The sequence below is a fragment of the Amblyomma maculatum genome, chromosome 1 (assembly GCF_055883805.1).
Source record: "Amblyomma maculatum isolate TAMU_Amacu chromosome 1, ASM5588380v1, whole genome shotgun sequence".
Classification (NCBI taxonomy): Eukaryota; Metazoa; Arthropoda; class Arachnida; order Ixodida; family Ixodidae; genus Amblyomma; species Amblyomma maculatum.
Window position 1 is genome coordinate 153566802 of NC_139344.1, and position 13328 is coordinate 153580129.

Consider the following 13328-nt stretch of genomic DNA (forward strand, 5'->3'; position numbering starts at 1 on the left):
TAGCACTGTTTTTTTAGAGCGTGCTCTATTCTCTCAGTAATATACTTCCTTGCGTCGAACAAATTACGTTCACTGAGTACCTTTAACATCTCTGCCAGTTCCATCCTGACCGCTGTAATGGAGGTTTTCGTGCCTTGCCATTTCATAATCAGATATTTCGTCTGCTTAGGTAGTTTACTGGTAGCGTGTCTAATTATCCTATTGCCTACCTCTGCCATGCACTCATTATCAATGGCTCTGAAATTATCGCTCATTGCTTCTAGACTAAGATCGCCTTCGTCGCTTAAAACTGAATATCTATTCTGTTCAGAGATCCTGAATTCGTACACCTTCCCTCGTGTGGCAAACCTTATCCGTTCCCTCCCAAGTGTAGCTTGCTGCCGGGCTAGTTAATGATTCATGGAGTCAAGAATTTAGCGCAAAAATAAAGAACAGACGAAGAAGGACATATAAAATGATCGACTAGCGCTAGTCAATCGCCTTATGTGTCCTTCTTCGTCCATTGTTCTTATTTTTGCGCTACATTCTTGACTTCGTGTAGCAAGGGGCAGCAGAAAATGAAGTGTGCGAATGAGATGAAGTTTTCAAGGATTAGGTAGCCACAGCTGGCTAAACATTAAGATAGGCATCTAGGGACCTTGATGTCGATAGTGGGACCTTGCCATTTTCAATGGGTTCAATGACCAAGATACATAGGATTGGCTTCCCTCTTACAAGCGGTTAAGCATCCACAACCGGGGAGGCGACGCTGGGAAGCTGAACAACATGGTGTTTTATGTGACAGGCGTTGCCAGTTTGTAGAGCAGAAACCATAAAGCAAACTTCACCACCTAGTCTGCTTTTAAACGCGCCTTTTCTTAGATCTTTGGCCACTCTTGCATACAAAAGCTGTGTTCCAAACAGTACTTGTGAGCCTAAACCCAGCTGCAAGGATCCTTCACCAGTTATACTGAAGACATTGTGAACCTGTGTACACATCTAGAAGTCTCCAGCCAGAGATGGATCGGATAAAGCGCATTCTCAAAAACATCAAGGCTGACGCAGTCCAGATGTTGTTGCCCCAAACCCTATCACTGTTGCCAATATATTCATGCTTTGCCAGGAGCAAAGCAGCGCATTCTGGTTCAGCCACCTTCTGTGCACTTTGAATTACTTTCCAGCTTAGTTCCGTCAGCAGCTTGCTGCTGGACCAGTTTAAAGATTGCGATTGGGGAGGTGACATAACAGCTACTCCTAATTAAGAACATTTGGGGATCTCCATCTAGCCTGGCCATGACCTTTCAGGCTGATTTGCGAGCAAGTGTCTGAAGTGCTGCCATTCATTAATCTGCAGGTTCCTGCTGCGGTAACGCTCATGTATGGCAACGTCAGATCTGGTCAGACATGTTTATCCCGTTCCGCCTTCCATTGTAGCCTACCGCCTTCATTCCTACGTAGCCATCCCCTTTTTGTGTGGACTTCTGGCGCACATATGACAACCTTCTTATTTGTTATGCGTGCAGAGTTTCTGGTCACATTGTGCGTCATTGTCGCCACCTGCAGATGTGCCTGCCTTTACGCGCCTCCTGAGCCCCGGTCACGTCTGTCCTGCAGACAACTTTGACACCTCCACTCACCACCTGCCTACTCGCCTTCATCCTCATAACGCCACTCGGTTTCTTTGCTGCATCTTTGCCCCAGGAAAACTAGTTACTGTCTGAGGCAAGAACTGCGATTATGTCAACAAATGTAGGGCCACGTATTGTTCCTACAAATGTACTTGAAGCGGTGGAGGGCCGTTTCTTGTTGATACTGGTGCTACTGTATCTGTGATGTGTAGGAAACTGCACAAGCTAATAAAAGTGAGGACATCATTATCTGTGCTTTCGCTTCTCACACCATAATGTGCAGTGTCTTTCGGCTTTGACCGCCTGCACGGCCAGGGTCGCCATTCACAGCTCATTATGTACCACAGAATTTGTTCTTTCGTCGTGCTCCTGTGACACCATTTCAGGTTTCGACTTTCTCTCTGACCATGGCACCATCATCATCTTCGGCTATGCTCTTGCCATTTTTTTTTCTTTGCTGCTGCACACCTATTGCATCTTCACCTAAAAAAAAAAAGTGCAAGACACTCCTATATAAAAACGTACACAATATCCTTGAAAACCTACTTGTTGTGAGATGCTAGTCATTGTTGCATGGCTAGTGTTTTGTACTTTCCAATGTGCAGAAAGTGCTGAGCATTATTTTCATCAAGTCACACTAGCTTCATTTTTTATTTATCGATTCAATTATACATACTATCGATCCAACCTGGACGAAGATAGGAGTAGACACAATGTCAAACTTGGAATAGCGCAGCCATTTCGTATCTAAAAAAGAAAAACAACTTAACCAAAAAAATAAAAGTGGACTCTGCTCAGTTCTATGGTGCAGCTAGGAAGTGTTGTATGGTGCTTCATTTCTTTCTTTTCTGACATGATGGGAAGTTTTACTGAAGAGCCAAGATTTTTTTTGGGGAAGCAGTTTCAGATAACAGAAATAAGCAGTTGGTCATATATGTGCTTGGTAGAAGAACATCGCTGCTATTCTGCGAGCATGAAACTGTGCGGCTTGTGCGAGTTCCTAACATTTTTTAGTTGGCCCAGTTATTGTGAAATAGGGGTCTGTTTCTAACTAGACACGCAAGTATTTAGACATTTCTTGACAGATGAACATAGCGCATGCCTGCAAGACCTGAAAGGCACTGTGTTTTGTTGTGCCCGAGTGCATATTTAGCAAATATGGTAAGTGCAGCACATGCCCTCTCATTTTGGAGATGTAAATTCAGGGGCTAACCGGATGGGTAGTAAGGACCTTGTAATACTTGTAAATGTGGTGAGTACACTGAATTCTCATTTGAGGTGGAAAAAGATTGCTAGATCAAGGCAGTGCATCTTACTGTTGCATTTCATATTGCTTCCCCACAGTGGCTGCAAGTTTTAGATGCATAGCCGCGGATGTCCTGCTGATGACAGGAAAGTTGCTTGCATTACAGACCATATTTTGCGAACATATTTTATAAGCATTGTGTTCGTCCAGAAGAAAAGAAGGATTGTAGTATAAGATTATTTCAATTTGAGAGTTTCTATAGGCTCTCCAAGAGCATTATGTGCCTTTATTTGGACATATGCTGCATCATTTGTCATTCCTCGTTCATATCCATACAGGTGCATAACCTGCAGGATTTTCATCCTCCTAGTGTGTGGGCGCTCATGCATGAAGGAAAAAATAAGAGTGCGAGACAAAACAAACTATCGCTTGTTTCTATGCTTGCGCCGCTTTGTTTAGTGCATTTATAAAAGATTTGTATAGCTTGAGTCCCTGTAAAAAGTAAAAAAAAAAAAAAAAAAAAAAAAAAAAAATCACGGGTGAGTTGTGCTCTAGTTGATGCCAGTAGTTAGGATGCTTTGCTGTCAGTTGAACACATCAACAAAACTGCCAGGCTCAAATTAGCCGCTTGTTTTCCAACATGTCAATCCAGTTGGATTCGTAATTTGACTGTTCAGCGTCAGTGTATTCTTCCTTTTGGGCTCTGCGAAGTATTTTCATAGTCACTTCTATTTGTGCTTGGAATATTGCTTGCGAGAAGAAAAAGGAGCAAGGGAATATCTTCACATTTCCACTGGTTTCTCACAGGTCTGCGCGGATGTGCCTTGCGATCCCTGCTACATGTCGTGCGTCAAATGTCTCGATAAAGCAAAGCAGCCCTTGCGAGGTCTATCTGCGCAAACATGCACTCGTTTAAAATAAGTATTTCAAATAGGGCGCCGAAACTGCATTTGCGAGCGGTGCAGAACTGCAGAAGGCGGCACTTACCAAATTTTAACGAATAATTTTTTTTTCTCTATTTAGGATGCAACAAACTAAGCTTTCTCAACAAGAATACAGTTCTAAATGTTGAATTGATGTTAGATGTCATTCAGAAGGGAACTTTTTTTGGTAACTGATATTTTCCATGAAGTTGTAATTGCTGTAATTTCGAGTAGTGGCGCTGCATACCTTGCTGCATTCGCTTTTGGATTTTCTTCATGGCGCCGTGCTTGAAGCATATAACGTCCGGCAAGTGGTTCGGCGTTAGAGGCAGAAATATGTGCTGTTGTTATGCTGTTACATTTCCTCTTTACCGCTGTGGTTATCATATGCTTTCTCAGTTTTTATAAGTCGGCAACCAGACCCTTAAACGCTGTGCTAAAGCATTGTTGTCGTACACTTGCAACCTCGACGAACCGAGACCACCGATACGCGCAATTCACCTCATCTTGGTAAGTTCGCTCCTGTTTAAAATGTCCGTGCATCGGAAACGAGCTTAGGAGAGTACAGTGATTTTAGCGGCTTCTGCGAGGTTAAAAATGGTTCAATGCCATTTATAATGTCAATGCGTGGGGGCAAGTACGGAACTTGGGCGAGCGCACTAAAAGCATGTTCGGAATGTATCGGCAGGAAGAAAGTAATTTATTGTTTCCGATGTAAAAAGTGCCAGTTATTCTCTGAAAAACGACAGGACTGTACAGAAACGTGCACGCAAGATTTGAAGTAATCGACACCTCCTCTATTTTTTCTGTGCCTGCCGGATCCCGGAGCGAACAATGGGAGCGCGCCGTCGCTGCAGTCGCGCGACGCAACCACTCATCGTGGTGGGGGCGCCACTCACGTACGGGTGCTGCGCATGCAGTTTCAAGAGCGCATTGATGGTCGCGCGCCGCTCGTGAAGCAGGTTCCGCATTTTTCTGTGAATTTCCTGCCCAGTGTAATAGCGTCCACGAATAATTTTTCCAAGCTGGCTGATTCTGAAACGTATGCTGAAGGGTACATGCATGAATATTCACGCGAATAGCAGTAGCACCTGTCTCACCCGAGCTGCTCCCAAGGTAATTCAAAAGGGTAGCTCTGCTAGGTAGCTTGAGTAACATCTCCCTCCTTGCGTGCTCGTAAGCTTTTGTGGAGAGGTGGCGCAGCACGATGCAATGGCGCACTACGTCTTCAGTCCAAGTTTGTTTTTTGCGGCGAAAGTGAACAATTTGATCCCATAAAAAAAGAGCGGAAATATTCTTCTCCTCTGCCTGCTGACGAATGTACTGCAGATTACCGAAATTGCAATCATTTTTCAATTTTTCAAGGTCTGTTTTGTAGTGGTCTACAGTGCGTCGAAGCTTTTCAACCTGTTTTTTGAGATCCTTTTCTCTGCGTTTCGATCTTGCTCTTTCATTTGCAAGTAAGCTGGACACTCCAACATTCACTTGAAGTGCTTGGTGTGAAAAATTCGCATGTGTACTATTTGGAGCTTCCTGCGGTTCCATTTCATTTTCAGGTTTGGCCTGTTCATCTCTTTCTGGATAAGATGGGCTGGCCTCTTGATAATTGTCCTCTGACATTTCTGTTTCTGTGCCGTCCTGGAACTTCTGCCGCTTTGTAGCCGGCTCAGGTTCCTTTTAGTTGGTTTTCGGAAACGCCCTTTTCCCGATGCTTTCTGTACTCCTTTGATGTAATAACTGCCTTGGCTTCATGTACGAAGGGTATTCTGGAAACAAGGAGGGCACACCTTTCTTGAGGCGGTGCCGTTTGCCCTCCGCAAAGTCGGCTTCCTTGAAGTGCCGGCTACACACTCTTGAATAATTCGAGGTTCTGTTCGGCACCCAGTTGTCCCTCCGTATGGCTTTCAACCACTGCTCCCGTAGCGCCGTGTCCGCCGGAATTTCGTGGAACGAGATTCCTGGAATCTTGCTTTTCCCACCTGAGCGGCAACGTGGCACACAGCAGTATGCCATTAAGTACCTGCAAGGCAACTGTCAGCGGCTTAATAATGCGCTTTGATATTACAATCGTATTCTTAAAAAGTTCCGTGCAAGCACAAGTTCATCGAGCACAAGCACAACAACAAAACTAAGGGCTGGCAGTCTGAGAAAATGCGACCACTAATATTGATCGAATTATAGACAGAGTACACCACAGGCAGATTTAGGCAGGCTGCAAATAACATTATTGCTATCCAGACAAAACAATTCTTGGCTCACCGTTGGAAGGGAGCAGATGGTACCGCATGCGTTGATCGTCACCGATTTTTGGGTCCCTGACGCATGAATTTAGCATCTAAGCAGTGCTGTCACAATAACGAACGCCAGCAAGGTTAAGTTTTTGCACGTGTGAGACAAAGAGAGTGAATCATGAGTGTATAAGGATCAAAATACGCGCGAGCGCGACGGAGCGACTGCGTGGTGCAGCCGCGGCGAATGCAGACGAATGGATGGATGGATGGATGGAATATAGGAGCGTCCCCTTTGAAACGGGGTGGTAGCAGTAGCTATCATGCTCATTTTTCTCCATATATCTTAATTATTGATTTAAAATGGTTAACTAAACCATCATTCTATTTATTAAATTTTGCTCCTACATTACTAACATTATGTCACTTCTCTGCTTTTAAGCCACCAATCTTCCAGCCGTTTTTTGCTAGTTTCCACCGCCGGTTTATTCACCCGGCCACTGTTATCTCTAAACCCCAGAGCTTCAGGAACAGTGACTGCGCCTGCATCAACTTCCGGATGGATACCATTGCATTCGAGTATAATATGGTCAATTGTTTCACTGCAGTTTCCACATACAGCGCATGCGTCATCTCCATTGTTAAACTTCTTTTTGTAGCTGCGTGTTCTAAGGCACCCTGATCTAGCTTCAAAAAGTAGGGCACTGCCTCTTGAGTTATCAAAGAAATCTTCCTTCCTGATCTGCATTTTCCACTTTCGGTATAATTCCACACTCTGTTTTTTTCCCATCGAATTTATCCAATTTTTACCTTCTGTGTTTTTCACCTGTTGCTTAATGCTCTTTATTTCTCCGTCCTTGTTACTAGCATACTTACTAGTTAGTTTCCTAGATCTTTTCCTCCACTGTGAGTCAACGCTTTTTAGGTACAGGTATTTAAATACCTTAGCTGCCCATCTGTTACTGTCCAATTTCCTCAGGCGTTCCTCATATAATATTTTACTCTGAGCTTCCCGTACTTCGAAAGATGCCCAGCCCATATCTCCCTGTACCGCCTCATTTGTAGTTTTGCCGTGGGCACCTAGTGCTAATCGTCCAACGGATCTCTGATTTGTTTCTAATGTCGACTGTACCTCTGATTTTAGGCACAAAACCGCATTTCCGAACCCCAACGTGACTAGCGCCACCACTCGGCTCTAAGTGGCGTAGCAGCAGAGTCGCGTCGACGGCCGCGGAGGGCGCATCCGGCAGGCACAAAAAAATAGAGGAGGCTATGGATCAGCTTTTACAGCGCTTAGTTTTCTTTTGTTTGCGTTCTTTGACACGTCGCTCTTTGCATCTGTGCCCAACCTGAAGCACGGAGTTTTTTTGTAGGTTGTACGTTTTTAATTCGTATTTTTAGCTCTAGATTTTCGCCTATGTACTTCGAAAAACTGCAAAAAAAAAAAAAAAAAAGAAAAAAAACGGTAGTCATGGTGTCTATGCCACACACCAACAATCTTTCTTTGCACTATTCAGCTGACTTGAAGGGGAACTGCGCACCAGGTTGCTTGAGGCGAATTTTTATTTCGGTTTTGCGGGTTCAAAAAAATGTTCCATAAAAATCCAAACTGCTGCAAACTGTAGTACTGTACACATGTCCGTTCTGAGACCCACACATATTACTGCCGCTAAAGCCAGTCGCAATTGCTTTCTCATATAACTACATTGCCGGAGTGAAATAGATTGTTTACTAGGTGGAGGGTTTTTGCTGTGGCAGAAGCCTATTTCATTTACTTCACATACTTTACCACAAGATCAATCTGTTTTGCAGCCCTTATCTTTCCTGTACTGCTTCAGCCTTGAAAAGAACGAAGTACCAAAAAAAAAAAAATTCCGTTGGCAGATAAAGATATGTATTCTGTGGCACGTTCATGAACGAAAACAAAATGGTAATACACCTCAAGAAATTGAAGCTCCTTGGCTAGAAGCAGCTGTGTCTGCAAAACCTTTCAATGAACTGCCTATCAACATTACTAGAATAAACTCTTTTGTTCTAGAAATGCCTTGATACAGGACTTTGTGTGGAAATTGTGGCCCATGCAGCTTTCACTTCCGGAGGCTTGCTCTTTGCAGATCACAAGAACACTGGTGGAAGGATGGCTGCCATTCACTTGTAGCTGTTATCACTTGGAACCGTTTTAACTCATCTTGTGAGTATACAGTTCAAAATCTACAAAATGTTTCATGCATGGTAAGCAAATGATAGTAGCTTACTGATTGAAATAATAAAGATAATTTTGTTTCAAAGTGTGTTGTCCACTAATTTTTTTTATTGCTGAAATGCTCGGACCAGAAAATGGTTGGTTTGCTCAACTGAGGAGAACATTCTGGCTGAGCTACGTGCGTTACAGCAATATGATTAGCAGCAAGTGCAGTGCTAGTCTCCGGCAGAGTGCTGAATTATGCGACATGTATCAAAGAAAGCAGTACCACGCAATAGGCTGCTGGATCAGTCAAATGTATACTTAGTGGAAACACTTAAGATAAAGTAGACTTACTTATTAGCACCCACATAAGTGCTGCCATACAGGTAAAAAGAAAAGCTATACAAGTTTTCCAGAAGCTTCAATAGTGAAAAATTTGACGTGGTCCAAGGAGTGAACCTTGGACCGTTGCTCATGTGGGGCAGTTTGTCTACCAACTCACTTAACCAGGACAACCAGTGGATGGTGGGGCTAGGCTGAATTTATCAACAATGTACAGGACTATAACTTATGCTTCGATCCCATGGACACCAAAAAGGCCTTCAAGAAGTGGCCTTTTATGTCTGATAGTTCACAGTGCACAGCTACACAGCACTAGTGCTGCACTATTGTTACTAAGAACCTTGCACTTTAATGTGCCTGTCGGACCTGTAAAGAGACAAAACATGGACCAAAATGTAACAATATGTACTAAATTAGATTATGGTGTAAATGAAAAATGTCTTACTTAGTATAGATCGAGCACTATAATATCCAAGAATCAAGGATTTATTGTAATTTGGCACTGAAATTGCATAAAAACAACTGAAGGGATCTCTTGCGATGAAACACTGTCATCCCTGTAACCACGTCTCGGGAAAATGTCAATGATTTTTTTAATTGCACATGCTCTCTGTTCTTTGACAAGCGCTCACCTTATTTTATTGTATTGTTACATCCATGATCGCATTAGCGACATAGCAATATTTTGAGTGCTGTCCAGTGTGCCTGTCAATAAACTGAATCCAGCTTCAGCAGAGAGTGGCCTGGACTAAATTTGGAAGTCACTTGACATAGCTGCATTAGCCTGAACGTCTGTTTTGGTCCAAATCAGATGAAGTCAAATTTTGAGGGTAGTTTGGACCAAATTTGGGGACCATCATCGTGTTTGCCATAGCCAAATTTTGTCAGTGGGACAGCTTAACAAAATCTTTGTCCGAGTTGGCTGACAGTGGTGTTGGCTGCTCACTTTGAAACGGCGGGCGTGTATGCTTCATTGATTTGAAATAAAAAGGAAAAAAAAAAGACAGGCTTTCCGGATTTTCAGCGTAGGCGGAAGCCGCATACTCATGAAGAGGATTCTGTCATTTTTCATGCAAGATAAAACCTGAATTCGGATAGTTCAAACTAATAGCAGAGCAAGACCGCAGTCATTTGGTATTTTCTTTTCCTTTCATATTTGTGCACTTTGTTTAAATGCTGGAAAAAACAATCATGCAGGAAGTACGTTAGTAGAAAAAACTGGGTCATTTGTACGTGAACACCCTCTAGAACTTAATGAAGGGTACTTGGGCCTAAACTGAATATTAAAAAAAATTAGAATAATTAATCTCAGCTAATTAACCAGTTACATAAAATATAAGGAGTACTCCAAACAGAACTACACGAAGACGAATAATATGTCGTCAGTTTCAGTCAGCTGCAGTGCTCCGCTTTTTTTTTTTTTTTTTTTAATCCTTGGTTCACATTACATAAAACTGTGTGCATGCTTGGTCTATTCACCAACATCACAGTGGCCACCATTTTGCTGTTCATGGAGCGTTGCAAAAAACTGCTATGCATGTCTCATTGGCTCACCACAATTTACTCCGGATTTCTTCGCAAAAGCCATCTTCGGGGCAATAAAACGGCATGTGTGAGGTCATGTAAATACCCCTCTGTAAGCTTGTCATGAATAGCCAACAAAATAAAAAACAGACAAATTATGAATACCCAGATTTATTGCTATACACAACAGCACTTGCAGTCTTAAAATTTGAAAGTGCTAAGAAAGATAAGGACGAGAGAGGTGGACAGGACAAACGCTTTTGTCTCGTCCACTTCTCTTGTCCTTGTCTTTCGAAGCACTTTCAAATTTTAGGATGCTATACTAGTTAACCCAGCAAACAACTTTGTTAAGCACATGCAATGTAGCTCTGCTATAGACCTTTTTCCAGTCGCGCCTCTTCTTGCAGACGTCAGGCAAGGTATGTTTGGCAGGGCGGGTTACCGGGGCTCCCTCACATATTTTCTGCAGAAATTCTTTCACAATAGTAGGGTGGGTTTATTTTCCAAGCGGCACTTGATCTGTTAGAAGGCAAACCTGACAGCGTCTTTTCGTTTGTTGCAATAGCAGGCAGGGACAATGTATGTGGTCCTGAGGGCCGAGTACATGCTAGCAATGCATGTAATTATTGCGCAACAGTTTGTCGCGTCAATGACCCAGAAGACGTCTTTCATGGATTTCGCACTCGCAGTGAACTTCTGCCCCACTATGTAGAAATAGAGGAGGAGGCTTCACACATGTGCAGTAGCATTACTGAAAATAAGTCCATTGGACCTTTTTCTATTTTATCCTGTCTCCAGCAGCCACCACTTCTGCAGCAATGTACTAAGGTCACTCAGGATTGGAGTGCCTACTGAAGAGATCAGAAGTGAATGGCCCACATACTAGGGGCAATGCCTGACAGCCCTCAGTGCTGGGAACAGTTCATGAAGAGCATTTTCATAGGAAGTTTTGTTGTAGGAAAAACATATTTAGGGATTTAAGGACGGTTAGTTCGACTGACTGCAGAAGAAATTCACTCACCAATGTATTTACTATTCTCATTGTGCACCGTGGTGGCTTGGTCATTGGGTGCTTGACTACAGAGCCTGGAAACCCGGATTCGATCCTTGCCATGTTACAATGGAGACATAATGCAAGATGCCCACGTGCTGTGCGATTTCAGAGTGCATACATTCAAGAACCTCACTTAGTCATAATTATCTGCAGCCCTCCACTACAGCGTCCCTCATAGCCAGAGTCACTTTGGAACATTTCAACCAATCCAATTTTAATTCCATCGTTTTTTTCACTCTCCAATAATTCCAATCCTTATTATATTCTATTTCTATTCGTCGTGGCTTTTGGTTCAACTTTGCTGCATCTTTCCTGTCCAAATATCTCCCTTCTCTTCCATTAATGGAGGGCGCGAAATACCTCTTAACACCACCTGCCACAGTTACAAGGCGAAGGCTTCGCATGGACACTGACGCTGAATGCCCGACATTCTTCACGGTCAGCAAATGCTGTCGCATCAGTACTCGTATAGTTCATTGCATTAGGCGGATGGGAGCAGAGATGCCAAGTAGTGAGGAGCAGTGCAGTAGCATGCCAAAAGAGGGTGTGCATGTTCTGTCCCTTGAACGATCACCACCGCTAGCCAGACCGCAGTATTGTGACTGGCATTATTGTAAATGAAATGCTAACCTCCATTTCCTTGGCTTCTCACAGCTAAGACATTGAAGTTGAGCCCATGTCCTCTGTGGCAACAGAGGCACCATGTGTCAAATAGGTTTGACTGCACAGGGCAGTAATGCTTTGTCACTACCATTTTAATGCGTCAGCATTATGTAGGTATGTCTGCAGTTTCATGTCACCAGAATTGTCATCACAATTACATTTGAACGAAACAAGTTATAAGAAAAAGAATGGTTGCATTAGATAGAGGACCAAGAAATCTTGCTGGGGAAATAATATGATGCATGTGGGTTAACTAGGTAATTAATTAGAGGGGTAATGGCGACATCCAGACAGGTCGCGTAGTACTGACTTCCAGTGGCGGCAAATTTGAAATGCTTGAAACGTGAACGAGCGGGAAAGGGCGTGATTTGCGTGCACAAATGGTAGGAATGGTTAGAAAGTTTGTAAATAGAAGTAATCAGCCAACTTCAATCTGAAAAATTTCGAGAGCGCTGCAGAATCTGCAGTGGAGAAATGCGAACGCCTGAGCATTGCTGCTGCACATGGTACATCGCACGCCCCTTATCGAACACAACCAGTGTTCCATTGAATGCATCACAGTTCACCACCCTTCTATAATTGGTTTACAGGAAAGGAAAGGCGCAGTGTCTGTTACTCGTGGAATCCCGCTGACACAGCTTGCGGACAACACAGCAATGAGCATGCTTATGCATTTCTCCAGTGCAGATTCTGCAGTGTTCTCAAAAATGTTCTGCTAAAAGGAGTGCAACAGCAATTATGCAGTGTTTTTGATGTCAGACGACGTCCTTCAAACTTGTGTTTGAAGTGCAGCCTGGACTGCTCTTGACTATTCTTGGTGCTAAGAAACCGCACTATACTCGGGGACACTTTTTCTTGGCAATGGGCGCAAAGGTAGGGAGGCAGGACCTTTAAACGTGTCGCTCCGCCATGTAGTCCGACCGCGCGGCTTTCGGCCTGCATAGACGTTGCAGAACTTGAGTCGAATCTTGTGTGGTAAAAACGCTTCAAGTCGTTGCGGAGTGAACGAACCAGAACCGGAACGACCCGAACAGGCGGCAGTCGCCATCTTGTTTGCAAAGTCGGGATGTCTCTAAAACCCGCGACAGACATCGCAGAGGAAAACTCGGTGGAACCAAGACAAGTGTTTTAGGCATAATAGCTTCATTTCGAAAAATCAGTTCTGTTATAAAAAATATACCGTAAATAACTAGCGCTAAGATTTCAATTTGTTTTTGCAGAAACTACTCATGTAACTAGGGACTATATTCAGCTGCGTGGGAAGATGGTGCGTTTTGGCTCTGTAGCTTTGGCTTCATTGCCAAGAAAAGGTGTCCCCGAGTATAGTTCTATCGCTGGATGAAGGTGTTCCAACCCTAGTTCTCCCATTGGAAGCTTCATCTCTTGTGAGATAACTTTTGGGAGTGCTCCTGCTCATCCACTGGAATACATCATTAATCTGTCCTCTCCCTCTTCTCCTATACAAGTGGAGAAGGGGGATGCCCAGTGAAGGCACCTGATTGCTCAAATGTAGCAACAGGATATTAAACTCTTAAACACCTTATTTTAATTCAGCA

General features: G+C 43.4%; 1 long non-coding RNA gene across 8 annotated transcripts in view; it reads left to right on the forward strand.

The window, feature by feature from the left end:
- Positions 1-13328, forward strand: part of LOC146204649 (uncharacterized) — a 44282-nt gene that overhangs the window by 13852 nt on the left and 17102 nt on the right. For 7 of the 8 annotated variants that reach the window (XR_014703986.1, XR_014703979.1, XR_014703980.1 and 4 more), the window contains 2 exons: positions 1543-4286; positions 8119-8195. This is a non-coding gene — a long non-coding RNA (uncharacterized LOC146204649). Of the gene's footprint in view, positions 1-1502; positions 4287-8118; positions 8196-13328 lie in introns of all 8 variants that reach the window. The other variant, XR_014703981.1, reaches the window with a different exon arrangement.